Genomic DNA, 13,382 nt, shown 5'->3' with positions numbered 1-13,382 from the left:
ACCCGGGGGACAGGAGGCACTGCAGGGTGGGTGGAAGAAGGAACATGGGGTAGTAAGGAGGAACCGTGGGGGGAGGAGCCCTGGGGAGGCGGGAGGAACTGTGGGAGTGGAGGGAGAATGGCAGAGCAGGAGGTATAATGTGGGAACAGGAGGGGACCTTGGAGGAACAGGAGGAACCTTGGCAGGGAGAAGGTACTGGGGAGGGGGGAGAAGGGCAGAAGGGTTTTTGGGGGAGAACAGAGACCATGGGGAGCAGAAAGGGTCATTGGTGAGAGGGACTATGGGGGTGAAGAAGGGACTTTAGGGGTGCAGGAGGAACAGTGGGGGTTGGAGGTAGCATGGCAGAGCAGGAAGGACCTTGGGGGGAGGTACTATGGGGGGGGGGGAACAAAAGGAATGTTGGAGAGGACCAGAAGAACCTTGGGGGGAAGGGACTGGGGGAGAGGAGGGACAAGGGGCAGAGGCTGTGGGGGGAGCAGGAGGGACTATGGGGAGGAAGAAGGGACAGTGGGGTGAAGAGACCATGAGGAGGAGGAAGGACCGAGGGGGGAAGGGACCCTGGGGAAGCAGGAGGGACTGTGGGGGAAGAGGGAAGGTAAGCGGGAAGGAGGGACTTTGTAAGAGCAGGAGAGACCCTGAGGGGGAGACCTTGGTGGGAGGGACCTTCCAGAGGTGGGAGTGACCATGAGGGCAGGAGGAACGGGGAGCCATGAGGGACTGTGGGGAGTGAGGGACCATGGGGATGGAAGAGGGACTTTGGGGGGACACAAAGGACATTGGGGAGGTGGGAGGAACTGTGGGGGTGGAGGTAGCATGGTGGAGCAGGAGGGACCATCCAGGAACAGGAGTGGGGGGGGGGGGCAGGAAGGGCAATGGGGGGGGCAGAAGAGATTGTGGGGGTGAGGGATCATGTGGGGGGGGGGAATGGAGAGAGAAAGGACAGATTTTGGATGGAGGCACAGGGACCAAGGGGGGGCAGAACGGCCTATGGGGGGAGAACCATGGGGCGGTGACAAGGGGAGGGGTGATTATGTGGGGGAGGGACAGTAAGCGAGGAGGAGGAACTTTGGGGGGGAGAAGGGACCATAAGAGCCTAGGAGGGACCATATGCAGGGAGGGATCTTAGGGCAGGGAGAGGTATTTTGTTGGGGCAGGAAAGGCCCCAAAGTGGGGGGAGGAAAGGTGGAGGGGGTAGGGCCCTTGCAGGGGGTGGGACTATGGGGGAGCAGGAGAGACTGTGTGGGCATAGGAAGGGCCTCGGGGTTGGAAGAACTATGGGGGAGGGACTTTCCGGGGATGGGAGGGACCGTGGGGGGAACCCTTCTGCAGGTGGTAGGAGGGACTGTGTGGAGTACAGGAGGATGCTGGAGGCGGGGGGCAGGAGGACTGTGAGGGGGGGAGGAAGGACCCTGGGGGGACAGTGGGGGGAAATATCTCCATGGGGGGGGAAAGGTGGGACTGTGGGAGGGGCGGCCCACCCTTCCCGTGGTCCGTGGGACCCTTATTCTGACACGGGGCCCCGCGCCGCTGGCCAGTCGGGCTGGGCCGGGACCCCCGACTTGAACCTGCGCCCCCCGCCCCACGCCGCCCGCGGAAGCAGCGCCCCCACCCGGCGCGGCCTTGCCCGGTCCCCAACAGGCCCTGGGGGCGCCCAGGACCCAGGCGACAAGCACAACTTTCCGTCCCCCACGCCACCCACAGGTGAGTCAGCAGGAACTTTAGGGGCGCGGCATGGGCGCCCCCTCGACGCAGCAAGGGGAGGCTCGCCCGCCCGCTTTTCCGCGCCTCTGGGGGTCCCCGCCCACCTGCGCCCCACCCCGACGTCGTCGGGTCCCCAAACTAACCGCTACCGTGCGCCGGGGACACGGGCGGGGTCCCTGGACGCGGGGCCGAGCGCTCCCGCAGCCCCCACGCCAGCCTACACATGCCCCTCCTGCCCTCGGGGTCCCCAGCTGCACCCCCGAAACACGCCGGCAGGTCCTCGCGCGCTCCCCAAACACCACGAGCTCTTAAAGGAGGGGCCCCGCTGTGCACTGGGCGGGACTTGAGGGGCGGAGCTTCTGCGCCTGCGCCTGAGCCAATGAGGGCCCGCCCCACTCCAGGACTCCACGCCCCTAAGAGGGAGGGGCTCTACCCTTGACGGACAGCGCCAAGCACCCAATCACATGCTCTCGGACTTGCTAGCGGAACACCACTTGTGCAAAATTCTAACACATATACCAGTAAAGATCACTGAGGACAAAATCAAGAAAAAAATATCATTTATAGTAGTAACTTAAAAAAATCACATAGCTAAGAATGAATTTAATGCTATAAGTGACATACACAGAAAACTACACAACACTTTCAGGAAGTCAAAGAAGACGTAAATAAATAGAAAAATATCCTTGTTCATGGAAAGGAAGAATAATATCATTAAGATGTCTATCCTATCCAAACTAATCTACAGATTTAATGCAATCCCAATAAAAATCGACACAGCACTTTTTATTGAATTGGAAAAACTACCTATGAAATTTATTTGGAAGGGAAAGAGGCCCTGAACACTCAAAGACATATTGAAAAAGGAAAATCAAATGAGAGGAATCACACTACCTGACTTTAAAATATACTACACAAAGCTACAAAACTGCATGGTGTTGGCACAAGAATAGACATGCTGACCAATGGAACAGAATTCAGAGTTCTGATACAGATCCTCACATATACAGTCACCTGATATTTGACAAGGCCACCAAGCCCACTCAATTGCGAGAGAATTGCCTCTTCAACAAATGGTGCTTGGAGAACTGGACATCCATATGCAAAAGAATGAGAGAGGAACACCATTTCAAACCTTATAGAAAAATCAACTCAAGATGAATGGACGCTCTAAATATAAAAGCCAAGACCATAAAGACCTTGGAGGGTAATACAGGGAAGCATCAACAGGACCTTGTAATAGAAAATGGCTTCATAAACTCAGCATGTAAATGCAATGCCTTCCCCCCAGCGTGGGACATGACACCCGGGGATGAGCCTCCCTGGCAACGAGGGACCACTATCAACTACCAACTGATGATGCAACTGGAAAATGACCTTATACGGAAGGTGCAATGCGGATCAGCAGAATATCCATGTCTACATAAAATACCATGACTTTAAAATGCTGTTTGACCTAAAGTAAGGGGGAAATGGAAAGGAGAAATGAGTTTATATGGCTACGAGTTTCTAAAAAAGAGTCTGGAGGCTGGCAGAAGGTTTGCCCTCATGCACAACTGAGCAGAGTCAGAGAGACAGATAAAGCAGATACAACCCCCAGATATTGGTTCCTTTGAGGGCTAAAGAGACCCATGGGAGTTATGGTCATGGCCGATGGGGTTAACTACCAGGGCAGATGGCCCCTCTTTGGAAATGGTGTTTATGTGTGATGAATCTGGACTCAGATGGGATCTCCCTTCATAAGACTTTCATGCTAATGTGCTGGAGGTGCAGTTAATGTTGGGGTTTAAGATATATTTAGGGGATTTGAATCTCTGGACTGACTATGTGATAGCCAGATCCTGAGCCTCAACAGACTCCAGCACCTACAATCTGATTTATTGGACTTACCACACTCAGCTAAGATGGAGGTGAAGAAGGACAACCACCACACCATGGAGCCTAGAGTGATTACAACTGAAAATGGGAGGATTGCATCCAGCATCCAGGTGGAATCTGAGCCTCCTCTTGACATAAAGGTGCAATGGACACAACCAATCCAGTGTCCACATAGAAGAGGTGGCATTGGATTGGGAAAAGTGGACATAATGGACAAAGGGTATGGGGAAAGGCAGGAAGAGATGAGAGGTGGAGGCGTCTTCGGGACATGGAGCTGCCCTGGATGGTGCTTCAGAGGTAATCACCGGACATTGTAAATCCTCACAGGGCCTACATGATGGAATAGAGGAGAGTATGGGCCATGATGTGAACCAATGTATATGAGGTGCAGAGGTGCCCAAAGATGTACTTACCAAATCCAATGGATGTGTCATGATGATGGGAACGAGTGTTGTTGGGGGAGGGGAGAGGGGGGGTGGGGGGGGGTTGAATGGGACCTCACATATATATTTTTAATGTAATATTATTACAAAGTCAATAAAAAATAAAAAAAATTAATAAAAAAAAAAAAAAAAAAAGAAAATGGCTTCATGAACTTCACATTAAAAGCGGGAGAAAAAAAAGAAAAAAACAGATGAAAGGGACCTCTTCAAAATTAAAGCCTTTTGCACCTTAAAGGAGTTTGTCAAGAAAGTGAAAAGACAGCCTACTCAATGAAAGAAAATATTCAGTAACCATATATCTGATAAGAGCCTAATAGCCAGCATATATAAAGAAAACCTATATCTAAAAAATAAAGAGATAAACAAAACGATTTAAAAAGGGGCAAGAGATTTGAACAAACACTTCTCCAAAGAAGAAATATAAATGACTAAAAAGCACCTGAAAAGATGCCGAACATCACTATTAGAGAAATGCAACTACAATGAGATGCTGTCTTACACCCAATAGACTGGCGGCTATTAAAAAAACAGAGGACTACAAGTGTTGTAGAGGATGTGGAGGAATAGGAACCCTCTTCCACTGCTGGTGGGAATGCAGAATTGTCCAGTCATTGTGGAGGACAGACTGGTGGTTCCTCAAAAAACTAACTATAGATCTGCCATATGACCCAGCAATGAAATTGCTGGGTATATAACCAGAAGAATTGAAAACGAATGGATACATGCACACCAATGTTCATAGCAGTATTATTCACTCCTGCCAAAAGTTGGAGTCAACCCAAATGCCCTTCAACAGACGAATAGACAAACAAAATGTGATATACACATACAATGGAATGCTATTCAGCTATAAGAAGGAATACAGCACAAACACACGGGATAACATGGATGAATCTTGAAAACCTTATGTCGAGTGATGGAAGCCAGGTATTAAAGGAGAAATATTACATGACCACTCTGATGTGAATTAAGCAAACCCAGCCAATTCAGAGAGCTAGAGTCTGGAAGACAGGCTTACAGGAAATAGAAAGGTAGAAGGTGGTTGTGAGCAAATACCCACAAAGGCAAAATCTAGATAAAGAGGAAGTGAGTAGTTGGGCAATGAAGGGATATGAAGGGTGTTGGGATACTATCGGGTTGGGCAATGCAAGCTTGACAGGGTCTAAGGCGGGGAGGATGGGTCAGAAGTCCATGGAACTAGGGGGAATGTTGGCGGAGGGAACAGGTGAACACAGGAGATTGGCAGGTATGTTCAGAAAACCTTTTAGCAATATGACAATGAAGGGTTACTGGTTTAGGGGTTTGGAAGGGGAACATCTGAAAAAGGATGCACCTGGAGTAGGCTTCTAGGGCGTGTGTGAGTGCTCATTTTGTCACAGTGTGTTATATCAATGGCTGGAGAGCCACACAATGAGTAGGAAGGTGTTGTACCCCCATCCTGGGGAGGCTGATGATTTCAGAGGGGATGGTGTCTCTCAAGAACAGGGTGGCTCCTAACAGGGGAGGACAGGCTAGTATGTCAAGCCCTCAGCATTGTCACAAGTATCTATGAATCTTGTTCAAGCACTGAAGCTTGGTTGTCACTGTGCACCAGGAGGGGAGGGGAAGAGAGGAATAGACTAGATGGAAGAGGGGCAATTGGGGGGCAATGGAAGTGTTCTGCATGATCATTCAACGATGGATAAAGGCCATGTTGAATTTCACTAAAAACTTTTAAAGAGTGTACATTCTAAAATGTAGCCCATAATGTAAACAACTGACCATGGTTAGTAGCTATGTTTCAATATTTATACATCAGTTGTAGCAAATGAAACATCCACATGTAAAAATATCATTGGTGGGGAAGGGAGAGAAGGGGGAAAATGTTGGGTATATGGGAGTCCCTTATATTCTGTATGTGACTTTAATGTAACCTAAAACTTCTTTGAAGACATAACGAAAAAAATATAAAAAAGAGGTAAGACACTGAGGAAGAAATGGAAAAAACAGCTTTGCCACTGTACATATAAGACAACACCTATTATTACAGGGATAAAAGGCAAAATGTTAAAAAATACTTTCGCAATATTTTCCGTTTTTTAATACCCCAAATTTTAAGCTTTTTTTAGTTCTAAACTAACATGTATTTCCTTTCTAATGTTTAAACAAAGAATTACTATTTCATTTTTCTATTAATTGAATTTGGCCATATATTAGGCTTCATTATGGAGAACTTTTGGATCACACAGGGTTCAGGTAGGGCAGGGGAGGAACACTGGTGTTGGGTGTCACTGATGGGGGATGTATGGGAGGGAGCTCACCTTGGCATGGATATACAGAGTATAGATATGTTTGTATGTTCACTGGGTACTGATACAGTGGGTAGAGTTTCACATGACAAGTGAGGGAGTGCTGGGTTCCCATCTGGAGAGCTCTGACACATTCCCCAATGGAATACCAACAATCCCCACAGGGCAAGGGCAATGACCAGTGAAGAAGGATGGTCCAATGATGAGACCTTGATACTGATGCTTATGCTTATGGACCTCCTGTCATTGAAATTTCAACCTGGCCTAGTATTGCAGGGTGCCTAAGACTTACCTTCTGAGAGCTTCCATGTTGCTCCAAAATGGCCACTCTCTGACCTAACAGCATATAAGTGCATTACTTTCTCCTCAGCATAGGACATGACTCCCGGGATGAGGTTCCCTGGTACCAAGGGATTACAACCAAGTACAGATTGGTGATGTTACTGGAAAAACACCTTGATTAAATGGGGGAAATGGTAAAGACAAATGAGTTTATATGGCTAAGAGACTACAAAATGAGTTGAGAGGTCATCAGAGGGATCGTGCTTATGCATATCTCAGCAGGGTCTCATAGACAGCCAAAGATGATACTAGACAACCCGAGGTAGTGGTGCTCCTGAGGGCTATGAAGATACCCTGGTCCTGTGGTCATGGCAGATAGCTCAAGAGATCAGTGCCTTAACAGTGGGCCCTAATTGGGAACTTGTTCTCCTAAGTGTAATGGAGTTGGACTCAGATGTGACTTTCTACACATGCCTCTTCTGTCCCTTTTATTGAACCTCTGTTTGGGTTGTGAATGCTATATGCCCACGGGACTTGGATCTCTGGGCTGTCCATGTGCCAACTGGGCCCTGAGCCTCAGCGGTGTTGGAGGACCTACACTCCAGTTCATTGGAATTACCAAGGTCAGTTGAAATGGAGGTGAGGATGGACAACCACTACACCCAGGAACCAACAGAGCATACAGCTACAGGCATGAGAGTCACATCCACCAGCCATGTGGGAAAGAAGCCCCTTCTCAATCGAGAGGAGTTGGCATCACCATCCCAGGGTCCTCAGGATAGAGGAATAAAATATGGACTACAGTGGACTTAACTGGTATTCTACTATAGAATTATTGTGACTCTAGCAATGGAAGCAATTATCTCACTGATGTGGACTCAGTGGCCTCTGGAGTTCCTGACAGCAGGGAAAAGGAAAAGGAGTGTGACATGGGGGCATTTTTGGGACTTGGAGATGTCCTGAATGACACTGCAGGGACAGATGCAGGATGTTATATATCCTGCCACAATCCACTGGATGCACTGGGAGAAAGTGTAAACTACAATGTAAACTATAATCCATGCTATGTAGCAGTGCTCAAAAATGTATTCATCAAATGCAATGAATGTGTTGTTGACGTGGGAGGAATGGGGGGGATAGAAAGTGGGGGTATATGGGAACCTCTTATACTTTTTAATGTAACATTTTGTGTGATCTATGTATCTTTAAAAAAAGGGAATAAAAATTAAAAAAACACACACACAGCAACAGAAAGAAAAACAACCCAATTAAAAATGGGCAAAGGACTTGAAAAGATAATTCTCCAGAGGATATACCAATGACCAATAAGGACATGAAAAGATATTCAAAGACATATATTAGGGAAATGAAAATGAGTTATACTATGATAGCCAATATAAAAAAAATGAAAGGAAAATAACAAGTGCTAGGATGTGAATAAATAAGAGTCCTCATACATTGCTGGTGGGAATGAAAAATTTTATAGCCACTCTGGAAACAGCATAGTGCCTCCTCAAAAACTTAAAAGGATTACCATATGACCTACAACCCTACTAATAGGTATATTAGAATTGAAAATAGAGACCCAAATAATCATTTGTACACCAATATCCCTAGAAGCATTATTCACAATAGCCAAACAGTTGAAGCAACCCAACTCTGTTCTATACATATAATAGAACATTATTCAGTCTTTGAAAATAATCAAGTTCTAATACACGCTAATACATGAATGAACCTGAAAACATTATACTAAGTAAAATAAGATAGACTCAAAAGGACAAATATTGTATGATTCCACTTATAGGAAATTTCTAGAATAAATTCACAAAGACTTCTAAGCAGATTGAAGTTATTGGGTCAGGGGGAATGGAGTGCTATATATGGAATTTATGTATGTGTGATGAGAAAGCTTTAGTATTGGACGGTAGTGATGGAAACACAATGTGTAAATGTAATTAATCCCACTGAATTACGCGCATAAAAATTGATGAGGGAAGTGGATGTGGCTCAAGCAATTGGGTTCCTCCTCTACCATACAGGAGGTCCAGGGTTCAAAACCCAGGGCCTCCTGGTGAAGGCAAGCTCACCTATGTGGTGAGCTGGCCCATGTAGAGTGCTGGCCTGAGCAGAGTGCTGGCTTGAGCAGAGTGCTGCCCCATGCAGGAATGCTGGCCCATGCGGAGAGCTGGCACACCAAGATGAAGCAACAAAAAGAGACACAGAGAAGAGACAATAAGAGAAGCAGCAGATCAGGGAGCTGAGGTGGAGCAAGAGAATGAATGCCTCTCTCCCACTCGGGAAGGTCCCAGGAGCCACCTAATGAGAATACAAGCAGATACAGAAGAACATACTGTGAATGGACACAGAGACCAGACAATGCGGGGGAGGGGAATAGAGAAATAAATGAAAAAATCTAAAAAAGGTGGCTGAAGTGGCAAATTTTATGTTATTTAAATATTACCTTAGTAATTCTTTAAAATCCTATATATGAGAAATGCAATGTTGGCAGAAACTGTCTTAGATGGAATAAAAAAGATACTGGCAATTTAGCTGGGTTTCAAAATGGGCAGGAGGAGTAACAGGACTCTGTCATTGAATCATTGTAGCACAGCACCACAGGACTATTTGCTGATTATTTTACACTAATACGAATTGTCTTTAACTACAAAACCAGGAAGTCTATTTCTTATTTCTTTCCTGCTCCTCTCCTTGGTCTCTTTCTTCTATGATGCAGTGTTGAGTAGGATGTCAGTCCACGTTTGTTAACCAACAGCTTCCATACACTCTAGCCCCTTCCTGGCCCAAGTCAAGTCAAGTTCCCTGAGCAAGGTGACAGTTTCTTTGCCTCCCAGCTCCCTTGGTGGACATATTAGAGGCGCTTTGGGCTAACAGGGTAGATGAGGAGGCCATATCTAATGCCAAGATAAAGTCACCTCTTTTTCTCTAAGATAGATATGTTCCTTCCTTGGATTCATTCTTTTTCAATTGAGTATAGACATGAAAATATGACTACGTACATTGCAAATGCTAGCTACCACTTTTGGGGAGGAGAAATTTTGGAGAGGGGACTCCTAATAAAACAGGCAGCCTCAGCTTATAAACTGTATGGTAAGAAGCCTTTTCCTCAGAAGCAATTTTTCTTTCTTGAATAAGACTTTTATAATTACCACCAAATGGACAGAAACAGCTCTACACTTACTCTTCTGGTCTTTGACTTTACTGCTATTTCTAAAATCACCAAAATCTGGTTTTCTAAAATCACCAAGATCTGAGCAAACACTATACAGAATGAATTCTCACAGGATTTTCTTCTATGTAAATGCAGGATGCCTCAAGACCAAGCAAAATCAGTACATACTATGGAAACACTCAGTTTTGAGGGAAAAAAAATGAGATGATTTCAAATCCAGAGCATTTGTGTTGCCCAGGATTGAATTCAGTCCACCAAAATGGTAGAACATATGGTAAATGCTTAGTCAGCATATGTGGATACATGGAGATTGAAATGATCTGAAAGATGTCAAGAAAACACTGGAAATTTTGGAAATTTAGGTGAGATGCAGAACAAATGGGAGGCACCAAGGGACATTGTCACTGAATTTTTGTACCATTTGTAAACTGCTTATTACAAGTTATTTTAGGTTGCCATTAACTACAAAACCAAGCACTCTGATTCACAATTCTTTCATCCTACTGTCTTTGCTATTCTTCTTACAGTAAGAAGGATGGCCCAGCAGCAGCTTATATTGTACTTGTTAAACCACACACTCTAAACACTCTACCCTCTTGTCCAAGGCCAGAATACTCCCTGAGTAATTCATGGCTAAAACCCCAATGTGCTTGGGGTCTTCAAATTGACCCCTTTTTTAAAAAGGCATCACAAAAAGCAACAGCAGATTATTAACTACATGGTAAGGATCGTTACCTCAGCAGCATTTGTTTCTCCACTGATTAAGAATTTTGCAATTGCAAAGCAAAATGGACTTGAGAGATTTATTTTCAAACAAAGCATGTGCCCTTCCACAGAAGTCCCTATACTTCCTTACTGGGTCTTTGACTTGACCACCGTTTCCCATCTATTCTTCTAAAGCACCAAGAGAGCTAAGTACCTGAGCAAACACTACACCGCATGATCTGACATGGAGTTTTCCTTTCTGTAATATGGTATGACTTAAGAACGAGCAAAAACAGTACATTTTCTGAAATCACTCACTTTTGAGGAAAATTCTGCATAAGAAAATCAGAGCATTCTTGCTGGCTTTGTCTGGAGAATCATTCTGGTTCCATCTCCTGGAAGAAACAATGGTTCCAGTATGGTTAAAGAAAGTCGTTTTCCAGGTAAAGAATTACAGTTCTTGTAAGCATCAGTGTTCCCCTAAGGTGGCATGGATTCTGTGTGCAGGGACTGGGGAGTGTCTGTGTAAGTCTGTGTGGTGTGCTGGTGAGTGTGCGGGGCAGGGGAGGGGTGTGACTGTGTGTCCTGGTTGGGGACAGGGGGATGCATATCCTTGAACTCACTTCTAGCCTCCACTCTTCACCCAAATCCAAAATTCCAGGGTTAGGAATAAAACCTGAATTGGCTCCCATTTGAGAGAGATTGCTGTCCAGCGGCCCCTCAGTACTTTCCAAGGCCTGGCAGGGTTTCTGGAGGACTTGGTGAAGGGGCTAGTAACTGCCTTGTTTAACACACTGGCTCCACAACACTGCTGACCTGGTCTCCTGGAATGAACCAGTCGCACCACAGCATCTCTGGACCACAGGGCTGAGGGCTCCCTGCTCTCTCAGAACCCACAGCTCCAGTGAGACAGTCTGCCCTGTCCCCCACACTCTACTCATGCCCCTCCCTGTGAGCTTTCCTCAGGCCACTGGGTGTTTTCCTGCACTGGGTCACTGGGACATGCATAAATGTTTCCTTCCCTCCCTCCCCCAGCTGTCAACACTTTTCCAGAACAAGTGTGGTTCCAGAAATTATCCTGTACTAGGTTCAAGAGAAAAGATCTGGGAGCTAAAAAGAGTTGAAGAGAAAGAAGAGGAAATGTGGAGCAGGTCAGAAGAGGGGAAGGGAAACAAGTGCATATGGAATCCACTGCTTTTCTAGCTCTCTTTTTGGCACTTCAGGAAATTCAGCAAAACTGTGGGGAACACAAGGGTGGCTGCAATTAATATTTTATGTGAGCATGCAAGTGGAGATAAGAACTAGCTGGTAAAAACAGGCACAGGAAGTGAAGGATGTCCTGAGAACTTCTACCCGGGGACAGCAACCCATTCCATACAAGCCCCTAGGGTGCTTGGTCATACATCCAATAGCTCCTTAATATAGAGAAGAGGGCTTATAGGTGTCTGTAGGGTCAACATGTACAGCTTCCTCCTGCATTCATCTCTCTGCCTTTCCAGATTCCAGAACCTATGTTTGCATTGCAGGTCCTAGTACTGACAGCTACAAAAACCATGCATGAACTGAAGGTCTTTGTGGGAGCCTCAGAGGAGCTGGTGTTTGGAGACTGAAAGAAGGCATAAAAGCAAAGAAATAGAGATGTCTCATGACTCAACCTCTTATACCCTTTCTCTAACCAGCCAATTCAGTGAAAGTTTAGTTTTCAGTTTGATAGATTAAAGTGAGTTTTAGAAACAGGCCCTACTAGTTGTTTTTCTTAATATTTATCAATAAAATAAACACAAATACAGATAAGCAACCTAAAGAGAGTTAGAACGTCCTGAATTATCCCGAGTCAGTCTTCCTAGTGGATTCCACCAAGGACACTCCCTCTCTCATAGAACCCTCATTTAGTCGTAGTTAAAACACTTCCTTTACTGAACTCTGCTGCTCACTCACATGGAAGGGAACATTGGAACAATACTACACATGGCCCACGGTCTGATTATAAAACTTGGAACTTCCATGACTTTCATACTTGCAGGTCAATTTTTTTTGATACAAAACTAATGACTCCATTTTCCTTCGACATGATGCATGGTTTCAAAATCCTTGATGAGATTCTAATATTCTGTTCATGCCACTTACTTTTTCCTAGATGCACAAAGGATTTCTCTTTTTCTTTAAAGCGCATCAATTTGACTAGAATATATATTGCCCTTATAATCATTCTCTTCCAGTGCTCAGTTTGCACTATTCCTAAATGGCTTCAACACATTCCTCCCACTTCCAGGAAAAAAAAGGATAACTTCTAAATTTCTTTCGGGTCTCTGCTTTGGTTTTCTCTTTAGATGCACTCCAGTTATTTACGTATTGGCTCTTCTGTACCTATCCTTAACTTCTGATACTTTTCCCCAAATCTTTACAATCTTTGTTAATTTCTCTTGAATATTTTTTCTCATTTCAACTTCTATTTCTTATACAGCATTATCAGTCACTGTGTTTCTTCTAGTCTTACATTATATTTTGAAGTGATTTTCCTTTTTTTTCATATGCTTTCCTCATTCCTGTCCCTTCATTTTTTGAGTATTTATCTGATGTCTTTTCACATCTAACTTTGTTTTCTGAACACCTTATACCTTGTTTTTCAAAAGGTACAGCATAAAAGTACATCAAAATGACGATTTTTCATTTCTTTGTGGTGCTGTTCCTCTGCACTTACTCCATTTTTGCCTTATGCCAACTGACATCAGTATTTTTTCTATTGGTTATTTTATATGATTTTTTTTTCCTTGAATTTGTAGGTAATACTGTGATTCAGAAGAGCGTTTCCTACCTCACAAAGCTGACTCTCCTGTTCTTTCTGTAAAATGCTCAAAAATATGGTCGCTTAGTTCTGGGTATTTCCTGGTT

At 45.0% G+C, this 13,382-nt stretch overlaps 1 long non-coding RNA gene across 4 annotated transcripts in view; it reads right to left on the bottom strand.

Annotated features, from left to right (window-relative positions):
- LOC111759752 (uncharacterized) overlaps positions 1-13,382 on the bottom strand; it is a 207,723-nt gene that overhangs the window by 169,795 nt on the left and 24,546 nt on the right. For all 4 annotated transcript variants that reach the window (XR_011647779.1, XR_009184092.1, XR_009184094.1 and 1 more), the window contains exon 3: positions 10,809-10,885. This is a non-coding gene — a long non-coding RNA (uncharacterized lncRNA). The remainder of the gene's footprint in view (positions 1-10,808; positions 10,886-13,382) is intronic.

The sequence above is a fragment of the Dasypus novemcinctus genome, chromosome 30 (genome assembly GCF_030445035.2).
Source record: "Dasypus novemcinctus isolate mDasNov1 chromosome 30, mDasNov1.1.hap2, whole genome shotgun sequence".
Lineage (NCBI taxonomy): Eukaryota > Metazoa > Chordata > Mammalia > Cingulata > Dasypodidae > Dasypus > Dasypus novemcinctus.
The sequence above is the reverse complement of the archived record's forward strand: the minus strand, read 5'-3'. Positions and strand labels throughout refer to the sequence as shown.